This window comes from Caloenas nicobarica, chromosome 1, assembly GCF_036013445.1.
Source record: "Caloenas nicobarica isolate bCalNic1 chromosome 1, bCalNic1.hap1, whole genome shotgun sequence".
Taxonomy (NCBI): domain Eukaryota; kingdom Metazoa; phylum Chordata; class Aves; order Columbiformes; family Columbidae; genus Caloenas; species Caloenas nicobarica.
Window position 1 is genome coordinate 171,038,572 of NC_088245.1, and position 22,370 is coordinate 171,060,941.

Genomic DNA, 22,370 nt, shown 5'->3' on the forward strand with positions numbered 1-22,370 from the left:
TAGGATCCAAACATCACCTTAACAACTACTCAGTCCACAATGAGTAACTTCGTGTTTCTGGTGTGTAACACAGTAGACACACAGCACAATAGTATCTACAAAAATCCCATCCAAATGCACGGTTTCACCTCAGATTCTGATCTGCATGCCTTGGCAAAGGTCTTGATTTGTGAAGGGGCAGCAGCGGGTCTGCAACTCTCCCTGTGCCTGTATTCCTTCTCACATGATAAGTGAACATATGCAAACTGTGCAGCTACACATTTCCCTGTTCAGCCTGGGCTGAGAAGTGCAGAAAGTGTTTGCTGAACATTGAATAACATGACGTCGTCTCTGAATTTTTAGTACATTCGTATAGGAAGTTACATGGTGGCATAATAGAATTTGGGAATAGGAGTAACTTAGTGGTCTGTTGATGCAGCCCTGAAGAACATAATAGAATAGAATAGAATAGAATAATAGAATAATTTCAGTTGGAAGGGACCTGCAACAATCATCTAGTCCAGCTTCCTGACCACGTCAGGGCTGACTAACAGTTAAAGCATGTAATTAAGGGCATTGTCCAAATGCCTCTTAAACATTGACAGAGATGGGGCATTGACCACCTCTCTATAAAGCCTGTTCCAGTATTTGACCACTCTCTCTCTGAAGAAATACTTCCTAATGTCAAGTTTGAACCTCCCCTGATGCAGCTGTGAACCATTCCCGTGGTTAATGTCGTGGCTTATTTCCTTTGCAATTTCAAAGGCGGAATGTGTTCTGCTAAACTTCATCTGGGTGTTTCCACATGGAATTTTTGAGCTTCCTACATATCTACATACCTATTCTTTATACACATGCATACAGAAACACCTACAGAGTACCAAGTTTATACTTAGATCTTTGAATGGATTATGTAATTTTAACATGTGTAGGCTATAAGAAAACAATTTTTTTAAATGGAATACTAACATAAATAGAAAATAAAGAATTAGGCAGAAAGGGTTCTAGAGATTTAGCAGACTGTTAGTAGTAGGTCTTGTCTTTTTACTAATTTTTTTTTTAAAAAAAGATTAAATTAAATTTTGAAATAAGATGTCCTTCCAAGCAAATAATGAGCAAGCATTTTGGACAGTGCTTAACAATGATTCTCTGTTTTCTCCACTTTCTTTTTTTAGCATTTGAAATTTGCCAGTCAAAGTAGCAGTTTGAGGAATTTCTTACAAAAAGCAGCAGAAATTAAAAAATGAGAATGTAATTAAGGGGTGCACAAATATCAAGTAGAAAGAGGGAAAGAGCCACAATTATTATATTTTCCTTCACCCATTGATTATGTTATCAAAGATAATTTCTATTTATTTTCTTCCCCTCTGTGAACATCAGAAAATGGAGCTTCTTGCTTGTGTCTAATATATTTCACATATGAGCAATTGATGTGAGGTTTCTATCACACTTCAGAACTATTTAGAAGACGGTGATTTATTTTTCTGATGTATAAGAATTCTCTCAGAGAGGTGCAATTAGATTGCTGAGGTTCAGTTAGGCAGAGAGTTACAAAACCAGATTTTAAACAGCTTTCCATCCCAATTTGTTTTTAACAGAGTTAAATGTGCTTACACCATAAAATAGAGTTACTGGATGTATGTCTGAGAACCTCAGTGTATGTCAGGCCTCATTGATCTTAGGACATACGTTCAAAGTCAATTTTTTTAAAAAATCATTTTGTTCAAACTTCTGCTTGACAATACAGGCTGGGTACTTATCTTAAAAGGTTAGATTAGATACCTGCTCAGAAAGTCTTGCCGAGCCTTAGCAATGGAAGTCCAACAGAAGAAATGGTTTTCAAGTACTAGGAGATGAATTAATGTCTTACTTATCCCCCGTAGAACGAGACAGTGTTGTGTTTTGGATGATTTGTGCAAGTCAGGTCTAAAAAAAATCATGGCAACCAAAAATCTCAGTGATGTGAGCAGTGCCAGAGAAATATTTGATGTGGATTTTTATCGGGTGTTTTTATTTTTGTTTCCCTCCAGCCGCTTCCCCTCCCCATTTTTTTTTGTTTTACTATTTCATTTGAAAAAAATTTAATCTGATTTTAAAGTGGTAAAGCACATTTTTTTGAAACTCTATATAAAGTTGTTAAAAAATCTGTGCTTCTATATCCCTGTAATACTTGCAATGCAAATATCTCAGTGGCACTCACAACATTATTATAATCAGATCCCTTCAAAATCAACTGCATGTTTCAGCAGAAACTGGAAAAAAGATGAAACTTTCACTGATTTCTACAATTTATTTCATACTAATAGCAAACCCAAAGAAATCAAGAAAGTTTTCTTGATGCAAAGATGCAGATAGAAAGTTAGCATGCTGAATCAATCAAAAATGAGACAAAAAAAGCCAGTGTGTAGCAGAACCAGGAGTTTTACTTTGCTACAGTATCTGACAACATAATCACACTGACGCCAATTCAAGTCTGCACAGTTCTGGGCATTACCTCCAGGTTCATTTTCACTCCAGAATAGTTAATAATATGATCCTATTTGTGCTTTGGTTTAAGCCATGCAGGTCCTCTTCTCCAAGCATTCCGAAAGAGAAAAACTAATTCTCCAGATTCTTCTTCCTCTTCATTATCTCAGTAGATTTCATAAGGTTTCATATTAAAGTTACTGCCTTAAGGCTATCGGATTGCTTACCCATCTCAAAAAATCATCTCATGTCCTCAGCTAAAAATCTCATTAAACATAATGAAGTAGAAATTAATAACGTTATGAAGTACAGAGATATTTTTCACAAAATTTAAAAAAAAAACCCTCATGTCGTGACAAATAATACATATAACCGTTACTTTGCCATTTCCTTTTTCATACCATCACAGAAGAATTTAAGTCAGAAGAAACCCCTGAAGACCACCTAGTCCAAAAGTGGACATAGCTTCAGACATGGTCTGACAAGTGCCAAGCAGAGAGCAATAATCACTTTCTTTGACTTACTGTTTATGCTGTTGCTGACATAGCTGATCATGGTTAGCCTTCATTGCCAAAAACGCATGGTGCTGACTCAAGTCCGTTTTGCTGGCCACAAGGACCTCAGGTCCTTCTCAACAAAGCTGTGATGTGACTAGTCGGTTCCCAGTCTGCACTGCTCCAGATGAAGGACTTGACATTCGTCTTTATTGAACTTCATGAGGTTCTTGTTGGCCCATTCCCCAATCTGTCAGGGTTCCTACAAATGGCAGAACTTCTCACCAGCTATTCAGCCCAATTTTTTGTCGTCCATGAACTTGTTGAGGATACATTGCCTCCCATAGTCTGGATTGGTAATGAAGACATTAAAGAGTATTAGACCCCGTACCAACCCCCAGAGAATACTGTATTTCACTGGCTGCCAGTTAGACTTTAAACCATTGACTGGTAACTTTTTGAGCCCAATGGACTAGTTAGTTTTTCAAACAGCTTGAGGTCTACTCCATTTATCTCACAGTCTATAATTTGGCCACACAGCCAGCCATTTCATTACGTAAAGCAACCAGACTGGTCAGACACCATTTGTACTAGAAAAATCCATGTTGGCTGCTCCCAGTCACCTTCTTGTTCTTCATTTGCTTGGAAATAACTTTCATAAAGACTGTCCCCATAACTGTCACAGGGACTGAGGAGAGGCTTACCCTGCCGTAGTTAGCTGGGTCTTCCTTCTTGTTCTCCTCCTGAAGGAAGACAGTCTTCAGAAAGTTCCCCTGATTGCCAGACCCTTTGAAAAACATTACAGATGGGCCTCAGTAATATTGACGACACCTGAGATTCACCCTGTTCAGTTCCACTGGCTTGCCTATTTTCAGTTTGCTGTAGCTCATTCCTCCTTTGCTGTGGGTAGCACTTGTCTCTGCCTCACTCTGCTACTAGTTAGAGACCTGAAATTAACAGTGAAGACTAAAACTTACTTGCCAGAACAGACCAAGGCAAGGAATATGCTGAGTACCTCCACCTTTTCCATATCCTTCGTCATCAAGCTGCACACACCATTCAGTAGCAGATCTCAATTTCCATTATTTTCTTTTCCTGCCATAGTACCAACATAGGAGCAATCTTCCTAGTTTTGCTTCACATCCCTCACTAGTTTCAGCTGGAGCTGAGATTTTACTTTCCTTGTATCATCCCTGCCTACTTGGTCAGCTCAGTCAGGAGGTATCCTTTCAGTCAAGCTGGTCTTCTGCTCAGTTGTCTGCCCATCACAATGGACTGATCTTGCACTTTGAGGAGGTTACTCCTGAAGATCAACCAGCAATCTTTGGCCTCTTTAAGCCTCCAGGCAGACTCCCGTGTCTATCAGTTCCCCGCACAAGCTTTCCTGAAGTCCACTCTCTTGATGTTCATGGTAATTATTCTGATAGCTGTTTTCCTTCCTTTCCTCAGATTCTTCAGCTCTATCATCTCATGATCACTGCAGCAAAGGCTAGCACTGGCTATCACACCCCCTCAAGCCCTTTCCTGTTCATGAGTACCTGATCCAGCAGAGGACCTCTCTGTCAGTCTATCCAGCATCCTTGTCACAAAATTATTGTATCTGTAGAGCTCTCTTGACTTGTTTCTAGTACTCATCCCTCCTCCTAACAATAGGAAGAAATAGGGTCACAAAATTTCTTTCACCTCTGTTTTTAGTAATTCAAACATATCTGAAGTTGCCTTTAGCCATTTTTATGCAACAGAAGCTGACATGGAGAATCAGATTTCCTCATTTAATTCTTTAGCTTGCATGTTTACGTGTAATGTCAGTTTGGGAGGTATGGTTCAGCTCAATCAAAAATTACATTTGATGCAGTAATTCCTGGAAGTGAAAGTCCATATTACATGGTGTTAATGAGAAATCAAATGAGGTGAGTAGAACGATCCCTTGCAGCCTTAGAAGTCAATTACTTGGAGGACATGGAGAAATGATTCAGTTAAAATAAGAATCCTTTTGGCCTTCCAGCAGTATTCAAGCCCAAATTGAAGTGAAATAGAAAAACATTATTTCTTTTCTTTAACATCAGTACTGCTTTATTCTTGCCAAAATCTAAAGAAAAGCTAGCAATCATTTATGACAAATATTGAGTTTTTCTCACATATTTCTGGTGCAAATGAAGGCAGTCAGAAACCGGAGAAGACTCTCAAGTGTTCTCACACAATCTTCTGCATTGTCGAGTGCTTGTCTTAACCCAGTTATAGATTTTAAGGGAGCAAAAGGTAAAGAAATATGGTTCTCCTAGCATTATCCAATGTGACACGTGTCCAGTTAAACTAGGTGGCAACAGCACTGTGGTCTTATAGAACCCACCACAAGACATCAACTTACCTGTACTGCTAATTTGCATCTACAAACACGTTATTGTTTCAACATTTGGCATTTTCCCTTATGCCATTAACTGATTTCTCACACAGAATTTTGCAGAAGCACCTTTGATCAAAGTAAAAAGGTCATCCCCATTCCTCCTTAGTTATGTGCTTTCATGATAGCTCCTTTTTTCTCATTTCAGAAAATAAGCTTATTGCACAGTAGATTATCCCCTTGGTAAATTTATGGGCCTGGGTCATAGCCTTTGTGAAACTGAAATTTCATCTCTTCCGCAGCATCCCTCATCTACCAACATAATCAGAGATGTGCTGCTTTAATATTCTGTTGATACTGGAAAAATGAGAACACTGACCTTTGTGTTAATTAGTTAGCCCAGAGAAGATACTAAGATGGAAAGTGTGGAACTTAGCAGGGCACCAGGTTACATATTCTACCATATATTATGTTAATTATGGGCTTAAATAAATGTTGTTGCTATACATTCTCGTAGCCTTCTAACTCCTTCATTTTAGTTGGGGCAGGCATATATTTCCTCTCAAATATATATACTTTTTTTTAATTCAGGTGAACTAGAGCATTAGAAACTGATCATTGGACTGTGTACGTGGTGCTGAGTGATTCACTATGCTATTTTCTTCTTTCTCAAGATACTCTCATGACACGTTCCCTTTTTATTTTCAATATTATAAAGAGTTAAGCCATTATCCATGTCATTACAATAAAAAATCTTCTCATAAACATGCAAATTGGATCTTTTCAACATGCAAATTGTGCCTTTTCAGATACCTCAGCAGTGTCTCTACCTGGACTATAACAATAAAATTGCAGCACACTTCTAAATAAGTTCAACTGTCGGATTCTGCACTCTCAGCCCCTACCTTGACAATAAAAATGCCCAGTGTCTAAATGCTATTCCTGGCCAAGACACCAGTTCCTTAAGCTCCTTCATAGGTGACTATTTTGCTCTGAGAATATATTATCTTCAACTTATTACTTGAAATGTTATTTGGCAGGGAAGCTAACAGACAGTTTGTCAGGTAAGACTGATGCTGTCAGCTCGAAATCACAGTCACACAGCCGGTGCTGCACAGATACAGTTGAAACTGCATGAACTCCTACTGCAACAGGACCTGTCAATCTGTCACGTGTCACCAGCTCTGATTAAAGATTTTGGAGCAGATAACTGTAAATGCAGCAAAAGTTTCCTAGAAGGTAACAGTGCAAAAATAAAAACCTTACTGATGTATCCATCACAGAAAGGTCAAGGGCAAAAAATAGTTTAAAAGCTTGTTTATCTTCATGTTTTCATTAATCTTTTGCAGTACAGATGGCTTTCTGGTGGAAGTTGCCCAAAAGGTCTCATGACACCCAGTTTCCTCAGAAAATACATGCAATACATGTCATCAATACAGACACTTTAGGTCATTCTTCTGCCACCTTTGTTTAAAAAATAATTAAGCTGGAAAAAATTAAGAACTTCTTCACTTTGTTAAAATGTGGGAAGACATACTTTCTACTCACTTTCTCAGTTTTCAAAAATTTGTCTGCATCAGAATTACATTTTGTCTCCACTCCAAAAGAAGTCTTTTAACCATAGATTTGTAGAGGGCCCTTCAGTGAAAATAATCCCTAGAAATTTTGGCTCTAAATCACAGAGCTCTGTCAATGATTTGTAATAAATAGCAAGAACATCAAAGGAGGATTAGAGGCTGGCTGTGAAGAACATGAGCAGGAATGACAAAAGGAAAAGTGCTGATGTGTTCCCACAAACTTAGTTGTGTTCCCACAGTGAAAATAATATAGGGGGGAAAACCCTTCACCTTAATCAAATTTGTTCAATTCATTGCCTAATAGAAGAGTTCCTTGTATTCCTGTGCTGCTGTTGTCATCTTGTCCTACCCTGTTTTCCCGAAAATAAGACCTACCCCGAAAATAATCCCTAGCATGATTTTTCAGGATTTTTGAGGATGCTTGAAATATAAGTCCTACTCCAAAAATAAGCCCTAATTACAGTTCATTCAAAAAGTCAATTTAAATAGTGTCCAGGCAGCTATACATGTAAAAAAGTAATAAGTTTTGGAGCAAAAATTAATATAAGACCCTGTCTTATTTTCGGGGAAACCGGATATACATCAGATGGGAAGAGGCTCCTGTAGAGCATTTCATGCTCATGGGTGAGTAGATTATATTTCCCAAACTCAAAGAATAGGCAGCAGGAATTTTAAATTGTCTGTTAAATATAGTAACACCTTAAGATTTAGAAAAATACACACATAAACCAAAGTAGAAAACCAGACTCCCTCCATTATTGTTATTTCTCTCCTTGACTTTTCCTCTTTCTGCTTTACACGGCTGGGTTGGTTTCAGCTTCCTTTAGGGCACATTTTGCCAAGGTCAAATAATAAACACAACTTTGTTCTTCAGAATAATGAACACTGACTAGCATTTTCCCTTCTTTTCTTGGCTGCAGAATTAGACAAACGCCTATTTTCAGATCATCGTTATCTTTTAATCTATGCTTTCAGAGTTGTGTGCTTGAGGACTTGATTCACAGTAAAATGGGTTTCAGTTTAGACCTGAGTACTATGAGGTGTGCTATCATGCATTGCTATGAAATTTGGGTAATTAACACATTATATTTTGTCCTCTGACTTACCAGTTCATGATGACAGTCTCCTGCTATGTATGGCCAAATGTACCATGACCCTTTCTGTGCACGACGGGGTACCCAGGTCTCATGGATCATGGTTGTAGGCAGTCAAGGACTAGTGGCTAGGATAAGCACAAAATAATAATCTCATCAGTTGAAGCTCCCACGTGACCCACATAATCAGACTTCCTTTCTGTGGAACACAATAGCACAGGGAAGAGGAGGGGGAGAAAAAGGGCAAGAGGCTGTTATCAGGACTGAAACCCACCTGGGAACTGGGAAGTTCCTCTAGGCCACCTAATGTAGACGAAATTCTTATGAAGCTTAAGGGAAGCATATACAATACCTGACTGAGCACCCCTCTATGGGATTATATTGTACTTCCTACAGCGACTTTCATTTGAGGATCCAAAAATGTGTTACCAGGCAGTCTTTGTACCTCTCCTCCTCCTCAGCAAAATGTGAAGCTGTAACACAATGAAGCGATTTCTAATCACTGATTAACTTATCTTGGCAAAATCAGAGATAGTAGGGTCTGAAAATTCTGGAAAGTAATGATGAAATGATGAGTCCACAGAAATTAATCATAATTTTCCCTTTGACTTCAGCAACTGAGCAAACAGTCAGAATTTCAGCTTAAATCGTTGACTGCCAGACTGCTGCTTTGCATCATGATGGAGCCTCGTTCCTCTGATGGGGGCTGAGAGATCTCCTCCGGTATATTTTCTTTCATGATGATGTCAAACAGAGGAAACTAGGAACTCAGAAACAAAAATTTCTCAAATGCTATGTTTGAAATACATTGATTTATACCAAGAAATTCTGCTGAAGGTCACCCAAGCCTTAAGCCATTTCACTGTACATAGGCCTTGCAACTCAAAAAATGCAATGGTTGGGAAATGTAAACTCTGCCTGATGTCATCAGGAGTATTTAGGTGGATAAGGAATGCCAAATGCAATTAAGCTTGATTCTGTAATGATAAGAACTTAAAATCAGCCAAACCGACTAATACCAGAGAACCATCCAGCTCAACAGTCTGTCTTGAAAAGTGGCTTGTAACTGATGCTTGGGAAAACAGGCACACATAGGGCAAAGGTTCCCCTGATACCTCCCATTCAACTCTGAGTGCACTTCCTACACTACAGATTGCATCCAGATGATTGTCTTTAACAGGTGTTGAAGGATGTGAATCCGTTTTGGCCTCCACAATATCCTGTGACAATGAGTTACACAGTTTAATTATTTACAGTGTGAAAATAATCTCTCTGGAGAGAAAGCAATAGTTTAAGTGGAAGGCAGCTAGCTCAGTCAGACATTCTGCAGATCATGTTGCAATGCCAGGGCCATAACAAATACGCCAGTGATACCGAGAGCAGAGGATATGCATTAGCAATGACCTAGTTCCACTTTCTTGCTATTTGTAGCTCACTGGAGTGCGATGGGAACCACATCTTGTATATCCCAATAGGACTTATGCCACAAGCAGGAAGAGGGGGAGACATCTCAGGAAGAGATCTGAGCTTGGAACTGTGGTTATATCACTAAAATTGACAGTAACTTCAATAACGTTGTTCAGCAAATTGTTCCACTAGGCATCTCAAGAAAATTATCTGACTATCTTTTCAGTTTTGTGAACAGAAACATAACCTGGTAGAGTCACAGCAAATGCTGCCTGTTTTCTTTATTACAGGTTTGAGAGAAATTATTACGGCTCTAAGTACAGGGACTTCCTGGTAGATGGTCCAGAGAATAAAAAAGTGATAAAGAATTTTGACTTCCTCATATGCTGGCAGACATAGCAGAGATTTAAAGGGAGCAAAAGGTATTTTGATCTCTCAACTGCCCTTTATACAGTAGGAGGGGCAATCTTGGGAGACAATATTGTTAGAAGACTACCAAATAGAGAGAAAAACATTCAAAAGAAGGTAAGTCAGAAATTGAATGTTTATTCACCTCGCCTTTATTTTCTTGCTATGATTAGATGGCTACATGACTCACATACTCAGAATCTTAATGATTTTTTCCCTGTGACATTGTTGTAAGATGGATAAAAACTCCACGTACTCTGGCTGTGAAATATATATATGTATATATATATATATGCAAAACCAAAGCTGCAACACTGGAACGGGCAGGCAAAGAAATCTGTGGCTACCAATTGAATTAGAATCACACCAAGAACTTATAAAGGATTATCCTGATCTTTCCACAACACTGGGAGCTGATGCTTGCTGCTTTGCTAGGGAACCAGGATTTAAGTTAATCAGTCAGATTTGTTGGTGTGACAAATTTTGCAGGTTGACTTTGTGCATGTTATTCACTTGCGTTTGCCATCAGGATTCTAATATCTCAGGGCTTCTGTGTGATACTGCATCAGATGGCTGACCTGATCTCACACATGCCTGCTGGTAGGTGGGCTGCCCCCATAAAGAAAGGGTTGGGGAGATCAGGAGGAGTTCAGCTTTTTGTTCCTGCTCCTGTCTTTCCCCTATCAGACAAACTGCCAGGGATGGATAGTCCTTTTACCTCTGTAGCTATGTTGTGTTGCATTACTGTGACCATCTGGACACATTCTATAGCGAAGTTTTGCAGTTGCAACCCAAATGATTTGGGCACAGGTAAAAAGGAAAAGGAAAACTAGAGGTGCAAGGCAAGTGTTTGTCAGATGTCACTGACAAATAAACTCCCGTGGCATTGCATATCAAATTTTTGTACTTTGGTCCCAAGGTTTTTTTGGTTTATTAGTGGCTTTCCTTGATACCAGCAGGTCTGACTATCTGCTCTGAGGTCCCCAATTCTATGTATATCTATAGCAATGTCAAAAGGATTTACTGAAACACACAGAAAGAGCAAACAATCTATCCAAGCCGATAAAACCTCATTGTATGACCCACAACTGGCAAGCAGAGAATCATAGAATGTCTTGAGTTGGAAGGGACCCATAAAGATCATCAAGTCCAACTCCTGTCCCTGTATATGACAACTCCACAGTTCACACCATGTGTCTGAGGATGCTGTCCAATCGCTTCTTGAATACTGTCAGGCTTGGGGCAATGACCACCTCCCTGGGGAGCCTGTTCCAGTGCTCCACCACCCTCTGGGGGAAGAATCTTTTCCTAATGTCCAACCTAAACTTCCCCTGGCACATCTTCCTGCCATTCCCTTGGGTTCTATCATTGGTCACCAGAAAGAAGAGATCAGCACCTACCCTTCCTCCTCTCCTTGTGAGGAAGCTGTAGACTGTGATGAGGTCTCCCCTCAGTCTCCTCCAGACTGAAAAGACCAAGTGACTTTAGCTGCTCCTCACATGGCTTCCCCTCCAAACCCTTCACCAACTTCACAGCCCTCTTCTGGACACTCTCCAGTAGCTTTATATCCTTTTCATCCTGTGGCACCCAGAACTGCACACAGCGCTCCAGGTGAGGTCGCACCAGTGCAGAGCAGAGCGGGACAATCACCCCCCTGCCCGGCTGGCAATGCTGGGCTTGATGCACCCAGGACACGGGTGGCCCTCTTGGCTGCCAGGGCACACTGTTGGCTCATGTTCAACTTGCCGTCAACCAGAACCCCCAGATCCCTCTCCAGAGAACAGTTTTCCAGTATCTCATCCCCCAGTCTGTATGTACAGCCAGGGTTGCCATGTCCCAAGGGCAAAATCCGGCACTTGCCTTTTTTGAACTTGATGTGATGGGTGATTGCTCAGTTCTCCAATTTGTCCAGATCCCTCTGCAGGGCCTCTCTGCTCCTGAGAGTGTCAACAGCTCCTCCTAGTTTTGTGTCATTGGTGAACTTGCTTAGTATTCCCTCAAGTCCTGTGTCTAAGTCATTTATGAAGACACTGAAGAGTGCCGGCACTAAGATGGATCCCTGCGGAACCCCACTAGTGACTGGTCACCAGCCCGACATAACTCCCTTTACCAGAACCCTTTGAGCCCAGCCTATCAGCCAATTGCTCACCCACTGCATTATGTGTTTATCCAGCTGTATGCTGGACATCTTGTCCAGAAGGATACTATGAGAGACTGTATCAAAGGCTTTACTGAAATCTGAAAAGATCACGTTAACAGGCTTCCCTTGGTCTACTACATGTTTAACCTTTTCGCAGAAAGAAATTAAGTTCGTCAGGCAAGACCTTCTCCTCATGAACCTGTGCTGGCTGGGACCAATGACTGCATTGTCATTCAGTTGGTTTTTGATAGCTCCCAGAATAATCTTCTCCATCATTTTGCTGGGCACAGAAGTGAGGCTGACAGGCCTGTAGTTGCTGGAGTCATCCCTATTGCCCTTCTTGTAGATTGGGACATCTGCCAGCTTCCAGTCATCTGGGACCTCTCCAGATTCCCAGGAGCATTGAAAAATCATGGAGAGAGGTCTCGCTATGACATCAGCCAGCTCTTTAAGCACCCTTGGATGAATCCCGTCAGGTCCCATTGACTTGTAGGGATCTAGCTGGTGTAGCAAATCCTGGACAAGTTCTGGACTGATTTGGAGTTTGTCGTTCTCACAGCCACAGTTCTCTAGCCCAGAGCTATGGAGGGCCCAAGTCCATCTTCAGTGTTGAAGACCAAGGCGAAGAAAGCATTAAACATCTTGAGTTTGTCTATTTCCCTGTTTATAAGGTGACCATGCTCATCAAGTAAAGGGTGAACGGTATTTCTGGCTTGCCTTTTGCCATTAAGGTATTTGAAAAAGCTTTTTTTATTGTCCCTCACAGTACTGGCCAACTTCAATTCTAACTGAGCTTTGGCCACATGAATTTCCTCACTGCAGTGGCGAGCAGCATCTCTGTAGTCCTCCCATGACACCTGACCTTGCTTCCACTGACCGTATACTTTCTTTTTTTTGCCATAGTTCAAGAAGAAGATCCCTGCTCTGCCAAGATGGCTTTTTGCCTCACCTGCTGAATTTTCAACATTTTGGACTTACCTAGTACTGTGCTTTTAGGAGGTGGTACTTAAAACGCAACCAACACTAATGGACCCCAGCACCTTCAAAAAATTCTTCCCAAGGGACCTTACTAAGTAGTTCTCTGAGCAACCAGAAGTCTGCTCTCCTCATATCCAGAGTTGAGGTCTTGCTGGCAGTTTTTCTCCTGTTAGCATAGATGTTAAACCTGACAGCTTCGTGGTCACTGTGGCTGTCAAGATTCAAAGCAAGGCAACAATAAACCGTGGCAGATGCTCTCTGTTAATCCCTCCCACCATAAAAGGTGATAGAAATATAAGGAAGAGAGTCTTTAAGTTAGAAAGAGTCTTGCAAGTTGAACAAGTTTTTAAAGGCTTTACTAATGCTACTAATAAATAGAGAAAATATACAAAATATACAAAACCAATCTTGAATGCCCAATATGAAGTTGGCATCACTCCAGCGGCAATGGAGCTGAGAGTTGACGTGGCTCCAGCAGCTGCAGGGCAGGCACCCAGAAGTCATGGGTGGGACTTCACAGCAAACCAGAAACTGGATGCAGGGTTGCAGGGTCTCAGGCCTTGAATCACAGGCACAGGTGACAGGGTCCTTTCTAGATGCTGCCCATGGTGCAAGAGAGCGAGACCCTCGTGATCTCTATCTTACACAGCATGTATGACGATCATGGGATGGAATGCTCAGTTGATCAATTTTAGTCACCTGTTCTGTCCACCCCTCTTCAAACACATCAGTTAACCTTGGCTACCATAGTAATAAATCTAACCATGATCTTCTTCAGCATTCTGTTGGTCATCTTAACAGCACCGAGCACAGTGTCTGAGAAAAAAATGTGCAGCTAACTTAGAAGAACCCAGCTGAAAGGAAAATTCACTAAAAGAGAAACCAGTCTTGTTTTTAACAAAACCAGGACAGTGGCCAAGGGAGCAACCAATCATCCCTTCACCCAACAGACTCTCTCTGTTAGTGAAGAGCAGATCTAGGAAGGCACCTTAGTGCCTGTAAGAAGTTATCGTCCAGATGCTTTAGGAATCTTCTGGATCTGTTTGTTCCAGCTGTATGATATTCCCAGGTGACATCTGGCAAGTTGAAGTCCTCCATAAGGACAAAGGCAGATGACTTAGAGGCTAACATTACACAGAGATTTACATTTAAATTGATACTTCATTTAAATTGATACTTAATTCTGTAACAACACAATATTCAACCAACTGCAATCCCAAACATGCAGCAAGGGCAAAATAATCCATGTAAATTAAGAGCTTTCCTCACATTCCTGCAGAATTTTAAAACATAAGCACAACAAGCTTTCAAATGCCTGTGGCAGTTGTACAACTTACTCAAAAAAAAAAGATCTACTGGATTCCAGAAGCCACAGCAATGTCTCATGTACATGAGCTGACCTTAGCAATTGAGTGTCCTGACACACAAAGTGTATCTCTCTCTGAGGGTTCTTTTGCAAATCAACAAAACACCTTCTGCAAGTTCTGGAGCAAACAACTAACCAGCTTGTATACATTAAAAAAAATCTGACCTTACCTCATCTTTTTTCTTTTGTCCAGAAAACATTAAGTGCATTTGAAGTCTCAGCAGGAAATGTAAGATGGAAATAGTTATTCAGAGTTGTCTGAATTTTCTTTTGTGTCCTCTCATTCAGGGCTATTCTACAGTTTTACAAAATCTGTACCTAATTCATATCACCAATTCCTAACATGCAGTCTTAGGTTGCAGTCACATGGTGTTCCCCAAGAGGCATTTGTTGTTTTTTCTTTTACATAAACAGAAAAAGTTTGAATCACTTCAGCACTCTAACTACCCTTGCCATCATAAGGAAAAATGTTTCGAGTGCATCTCATGACAATTCTTGAGGAGTCTTAGCTTTGCATGGCACCGCAAAACTTGAGAAATCTTTATCTATACATATACCTCACTGAATATACCTAACATAATGTACACTCAAATACATGAGCTGGTATAGGAAAAAATACCAGTATACAACAAGAAAACACAGATAACCAGACCTCAGTGCACAAGTAGGAATGGTTTGCATTCTTGATTTCCTGTGTCCCTAAGCAAAGATGTTTATCAAAGTAATCATAATAACTAGCTGCAACATATATGTATTGTCTCATCAATATCACTAACAGCATGTTTTCAGACTGTCTTTTTTGAAAGAAAACATAATATAATTTAATTCATTTGGCTTTTTTTTTACATTTTTATGTCATTTTGATTGCCGAAAAGAAATAATTGCTAGTATTCTTCTCAGGCTGCACATAACTGTAAGTTGCTGAGTTTGATTGGTTTACTTTATGAGGAACTATAAATCTGGGAATAGTTAGTGCAATCTACTAGCAGGCAGCAACAGTATCTCTGTTTAAACCCAAAAGCAGAAGGAGGAGTTGTTAATTCCAAAAAAGGTATAATTAAGATGCCTCACTTTTCCCCATTTTTAAAATATTTTCTTCTCGTTTTCAGTCAAAGCCATGGCAGTTTAGAAAGGCACAGTGGTCCTATTCAGTTTAGAAAAAAAATCTAACATCCATCCAGTCTGACTATCTAGGAAAATGGTACTTGCACTAGCAATTACAAGGATGGTTTGGGATTTTTCTCTAAGGGAAGCAAAGCTAGCTCTTGTCTGGCTAAATAAGGCAACATGATCCTTTACCAAAAAAAAAAAAAAAAGTGCAAAAAATCTTATGATGTTGTAAAAATTTCTCAAAAGCTGCTCTGATCGCCTTAATATGTCTCACAGCAGGCAGCGAGGAAGAATTTGTAGGACCTATAAGTTTGCACAGACAAACTCGCTGAACAAATGAATCCCTGCAAGTGGTTGGGGAAAGTGACAGATCACCACACAGCTATATCCAGCACATGGCCTGCTATAAGGACCCATGCTGGGTGAGATGTTAAAATCACACTTCTCTATCTGAAGAAGTCTGTCCTGTATTCAGATCACCTCTGCCTGCCGCAACGTCTAACAAAATATTTGGGACAAATTATATTGATTTATAATAGTTAAGAGCTTAGCTTCTGTGATGATTATGTTCAGGTGGGGAATAAGACATGCTAAGTCTTGCAAGATTTATCATTGAATCATTTAGGTTGGAAAAGACCCTGAAGATCATTGAATGTAACTATTAACCCAACACTGGCACTAAACCATACCCCTAAAAACCTCATTTACACATCTTTTAAATACCTCCAGGGATGGTGACTCCACCGCTTCCCCGGGCAGCCTGTTCCAATGCCTCACAACCCTTCCCATGAAGAAACTTTTCCTAATATCCAAACTAAACCGCCCCTGGTGCATGTTGAGGCCACGTTGTCTCATCCTATTGCTTGATACTTGGTAGAAGAGACTGACATCAACCTCACCAAAACCTCCTTTCAGGTAGTTGCAGACAGCGATCAGGTCTCCCCTCAGCTTCCTTTTCTCCAGGCTGAACAGCCCCAGTTCCCTCAGCCACTCCTCATAACTCTTGTGCTCCAGGCCCCTCACCAGCTTTGTTGTCCTCCTCTGAACTCTCTCCAGCACCTCAATGTCTCTTCTGTAGTGAGGGGCCCAAAACTGAACACAGGATTCAAGGTGCATTTCAGCCAACCTGGGCTCAAGTTGGACTCCAAAACTTACAGGTTTCTCATCTGGCATTGCAGAGCTCTCCCTCTTCACCAAACCCTGCTTGCTTACAATTCCTGCATACAGCCAAGCACATTTTCTTTCATCTGTTATGAATTACATGTATATACCTTTGGTTTATGTAAGTTCTCATTTGTCTGCATCATCCTATATGAGACAGTGGGTATCCTTGCTGGCAACCTGGCTGCAATCGTAAGGCCAAAAAGGAAGACTCTGATGGCAAACGTCGTCCTTCCAAGGGGCAGAAACTCTGTGCTGGGGCGTAAAAGTCACATCTCATTGAAAAGTAAAACTGAAGAATGGCCAACAGCAAAACATGAGCAGCCTTGCCCTAAGTAAAAGTAGGGTCTTTGTCAGAATCTACTGGGGAAAAAAGGGAACTACAAAAGAATTTTACTAAAGGAGCATAAAATAGCAGAGGGCAATGGAAAAGCAGAATCTGCCAGAGAAGTAGTATTGCTCTTAGCACCAGATCTGAGCTTTCCAGACAAATGACCCTAGTCTCACTTCAAGATGTTGGGCTCTTTAGAGAACATGGTGTCCGGCAACACTGTTTTCAATATTTCACAAATGAGGTAGAGTTCTAAAAAATTAACAAATTAATTTGTGAATTTGAACAAAAGGAAATGAGAGACAAGTTTATTTGGAATAGCTGGCCCTAAAAATTACTTTACAAGTACCTTTACTTCCCACTCTATAAAAATTCCTGATCCTACTTGAAGTTTTTTAGCATCCAATATTCTGGTGCTTACTGGAAATCCATGAAAGTCGATCTGCAAGGACAGATAGTGGCCTCTTACACAAATGTCTCTCTTTCCTGCAGCTAGGGATTTTTTTAATCCAAACTTTGACCTCAATGAGTCGTTCTTGTCAAAAAGCAAATTATTTCCACCTTCAGAAAAAAAAAAAAAAAAAGAGAGAAAGAATAAAGCAGAAGTTTTATAGCATCTAGGAGACTTCACTGGCTTTCTTGAAGTGCTGGCCTGAAGCCTAGGGGAGGCCATTTCAGAGAGATCAAAGCACTTGGGATGTTCAAGTAGTAATCAAAGGGCAAACCAGATGAATAGTCAGCTGCCTTTGAAAAAGGATATTCTGGCACAAGTAGGGCCATCCCTGTATTTCAACAGGAAGAAGAAGCAAAAACATATCAGCAAGGTGGTACATAACAGTTCTCCCAATGCACAGCCCCACAAATCACTGAAGTAAGGGATATCCATTGAAACAGCTACTTTTTTTTGTCACTGAGTATGAGGTATGTCCCTGATGTAGGGTACCAGAACTGGTAGTTCCTGACTTTTATTGCACCTGCACTCTGGTGCAAATTCTTTTTTCTCTCAATGCAAATACACTATCTCACACTGACATGCTTCTGGTTTTTTATTCTTACGGCTGTAAAGCAGGATAAGATTTATTTAAAGACATAACTATTGCAATTGTCTCTACAGCTTTTACAGAAAGAACCAAAAATTCACTGTCTTTAAGGACAGCGGGCTAGGTCAGTTCAAAGATACTATCCTGAGCTATGGGAGATGTGCCTTGATTTATATGTTCCACTTACACTTCCTGAGTGAAGTGGAACAAATCTTTAAATGTACAGCATCAAGAATCTTTACTACTGAAGTGGTAATTAAAGCCACCCTGTCTTCCACGGGAGCATGACGATGACAAAAATAGAGGTTGCAATACTTTGGATACCATCATGAACACTTCGCACAAATCTAATACTACACAACCTAAGAGGCATTTGGAGCTACTCCTTGTTCAATGAGCCAAGCCAGTGTTTGATTTTAGTCTTGTCACCAAAAAGATATGGTGTTATAAAGGCAGAGCAGAGCACAGGCTTCTTCAGGCAGCAGTAAAACAACCCCTCATCCTCATATTTTTGTTAGCAAAAAAATCTCCTAAAACAAAAAAATATCTTTTTTGAAGCATCTTAGCTATAACTAGTTGAAGAGCTAAAGACTACGAAGATGTATTGGCACAACTGCATTGTGTAACATTATGTAAGACTGAAACTACCTTTCATCAATACAGGGGATGTATTTTTAGGTACCATGATTCACTGCATAACTATGACAACACACTTCAAACATCCAAAAATAAACCGATATTCCTATAAACTGCTTCAAAGCAAAAAAAGGGCAGAAATCAGGCTTTTCATAGTAGACATTGCTACCCAGCAGGGTCCAAGCTATTTTGCAGAATTTGGAACAACTCTCTCTGCCTTAAGACACCCCAAGGGTAATTGTATTTACTCTCTGTTCTCACCTGCTGGTCTCAAAACCAATGCCAAAGATCCTTAGCCTGTTTGTGATCTCTAGCTAAAAAACACATGGAAATAAAATCTACAGCATTCATGGTTCATCTAAAGTGTAATCACTTCCAGTCATTAAGAATGAACATATTTTTGTTGATTTTCATGAAAACAAATTAATATAATATCGGCTAGGGTTTCTGACTCTAGCTAACAAGGCAAAGGACTAAACCAAGATTTGTTGTCTCAATAAATATGTAAAACCACAGAGAAGAAAGATTAAGTCTGTTTTTCATCAGTGAAAGAGAGCACTTATTCTGCCAGAATTTCACTTCTCCTACCTTCAGCTACAGAAATCACTCCTTTTAGTTGTTTTGCCACACGCCTGGCCACAGGAACATGTGATCTTGGGCTTCACGTTCTTGAAAACAGTCTGTGTGGCTCATCAGAAACTTCACCCCGCAGAAGTACAAAGCCAAGTGAGCAGCTCCGGACTGAGCTTCCTGACTAAGCCGTCACCCCAGGGAGGAGCACAGTCATTTCCATGCCTTTGAAAAGGGAATGCCTGCCTCCTTTCTGTTTCCTTCTGGCATTGCTCAAGACAAGAATTTTTGGGATTGGGTCATTTGCCAGTGTTCAGCCACACTGAAAAACTCCCATATTTGGATCTCTGTTATCACTGTTTGCCATTTTTTCTTGGGTAAATGATAAAAAACATAATTATGATTATACTAGATAAATAAAAGTAGATTATTTTGGAAAAGATTTTAAGCAAACCAGACAAGCACTGGTTATAGTTACCCAAAATGTCATCTGTCCAAATTTAATAATCTAGTTAACTTAAAATCCCATACCGACACCTAAACTTGTAACTCAAGATTCACTTTGTAGTCAGTGAGGGATAGCTACATTTCAAAGGCAATTCAACTCATCATAAAATAAGAGTTTAATGTGAATATTCCTTTGGAGGTGCCTATACCTCTCAAATGACAGTATTACTTAGGATGACTAACTTAAAATTGTATGTCTGATTTTTAGATTCTTACATTTTGGCAGATGGATCCCACCGTGAGTATGCTAATAGAAGGCATCTATGACAAGCACTATTAAGACAGCAACTTGGATAGAAAGAATTGGAAAGAAGTTAAATAATACTGCAGTTCCCATTACAGCAATGTTTTTCTCCCGCAACCATTCCACTACCCATCATAAATATTTCCTAGTGATATCTCCTGAAATGAAGTGCACATGCACCTGGCACCACCAGCTGAGCTGTACAGCCCATAATCTTTTATGTGAAATGTCATAAGCATTCAGATACAACATTTCCACAGTACTTTTTAGAATGCTATTAAGGAATAAAGAGCCTATGATACAATATGGAAAGGATTGTGTGGCAATGTTGATGACAACTGCTTTTATCTCCCCAGCACTCAAGCATCTTGATATTAGACATTCATAAATAAATCTCAAAGAATACACTAAGGAAAAGACAAAAGGAAAGTGAGTAATACATTAAATTGTCTGTAAAACATTACAGAACATTATACCCAAACCTAGAAAACAGAGTTGTAATCCAAACCTTTAACTCACAAATGCAGGGCGATTCTGCTGCATCTAAACCTAAACCTAAACCTAAACCTAAACCTAAACCTAAATCTAAATCTAAATCTAAATGTAATTCTAATTCTAAATATAAATTTAAATGTAAATACAAATATTTAATAGTCCAAGAAAACATTGTCGTTGTCATGTTTTCTAGTACCAATCATAGCAATCTCACTACTATTATTTTGGACGTAGCTGTGAGAGAGGAGTAGAATGTCATTTTGCCCTATTTAATAAGACCATGAAGGCCACAGATTATGACAACATTTGACAGAGAGACGAGGATTTGATTCCTATTGTATATATCAATGTTAGTTGCCTCAGATATAAACACAAGGAACTGGCATTGTCCATTTCTAAAGAAAGAAAATGATAATACTGGTATTACTGAAGCACAGAGTCACATGCCTGGAATGTTAAAATACCCAAGCCACATTATTTATACAGCACACAGTGTGCAAGTGAAATCCTCACGTTGGCCCTGACACTAGACAGCACTGACACAATTGCCAATGAAGATCTGAAGGCAGATACATTCAACAGATATATGTAGTCTTTATCTCAGGAGAAATCTGAAAGATGCACTTAAATTTTCCAGTCTTCATGGAATAGCTTCTATTTCCTTGTCAAGTCTGAACCATTTAAACTTTTTAGCTATTGAATCTAAATATTCTGAAACCAAGACAACTGGATATTTTTCATCTAGGGGTATCAAAACCATTAGAGTCTCTGTCCCTGCACAGGCTGTCAGCATGTGGTCCTGACAGCAATTTGAGAAAGAGTAGAGCAAGTTGACCTGAGATTAAAGAAATGGTAAACATCTGCTTTCGGGCAACTCAACTGAGCCTTTGGGCCTGAATCAATTTCAGACTTGGAAACTTAAAATGTCTCCATGTAGGTGTCTGTGGATATCTAAAATCCTATTACAGGCAACAGAGCCTAGGAAGCATTTCAGCTCATGATAAAACAGACATCTAGAAGATGACTCAGCTGCCTACACATTGGTTTGCAGTGGCATTTGATACATCTCGAGGTATGTATAATGTCAAATGGACCCCTGGGAGATTCTCGCCCTTCTAGAGCAGCAGCTAGAAGTGAGACAAGACTAAGGACACAGGAAGTGGCATTAAAGTCTCTGTGGTGTGAATGAATCATATCCCTCAGTGCGGTCAGCTGCATCGCCCCCCACATCTCCACCAACTCCAAAGACTCCTCCACAGACACCACTGAGCACTAAAACCTAAACTGATCTGTCCCAATCTTGAAACGAATCCCATCGGTCAGAACCATTCAAGGAAAAAAAAGGATGCCACAGTTACATGATGCCAGCTTTCTCCTTCGATGTAGAGGCATTGAGAAAACATTAGGCACCATGGTAATGAGTCAGTGCAATGTGACATCTTGTAGGGCAAACGGCATCAAACAGGAGGAGGAAGGTGGTGGTGACTCCCTGCATACCATCTGCAATAGCTTTTGGAGCTCTGTTTTAAAGAAGGTGGTGAAAGCTGGGGAAGGATTTCACAGAAAGCTGCAAGACCTCTCATGGCCTCGAAAGCACTTATTAAAAGGCATGGGAAATATCGTGCATTATTGTCAAAATTCCCACCTGTTTACACGGAAAGAAATTTCTGAAAGTAAAATTCCATGAACTAGCAGGAAAATATTCAGAAGGGTGCCATGTTTGAAAACTAAGGGCTGACAAATTCAAACGCTTTTTCCCTAAATAAGAGGGAAGCTCGCGCACCGAGATGGGGAATTTTGAACTCTAGGGTCTGCCTAGCTTTTTCACAGGGATGCCCGAGGATGATTCTTTCTGGTGCTGAACAAGCCGGGTTCTGCAGGAGTTCAGAGCAGAGGAGCAAATAGGCCCACTGTAGCTGTGAGACTCATGACAGTACTTCATGGTGCTGACACACAGAAGCGTAATCCCCAGAAATGTCCCCAGGCTCTGCATGAGACCTCACAGACCTTGGGGAATGCACTAGGA

General features: G+C 40.2%; 1 long non-coding RNA gene across 1 annotated transcript in view; it reads right to left on the reverse strand.

The window, feature by feature from the left end:
• The window catches only part of LOC135997620 (uncharacterized), a 38,720-nt gene extending 19,486 nt beyond the window's left edge, over positions 1 to 19,234 (reverse strand). The window contains exons 1-2 of the long non-coding RNA XR_010607462.1: positions 19,117 to 19,234; positions 7,964 to 8,079 (exon numbers count right to left, since the gene is read on the reverse strand). This is a non-coding gene — a long non-coding RNA (uncharacterized LOC135997620). The remainder of the gene's footprint in view (positions 1 to 7,963; positions 8,080 to 19,116) is intronic.
• Positions 19,235 to 22,370: the final 3,136 nt, after the last annotated feature.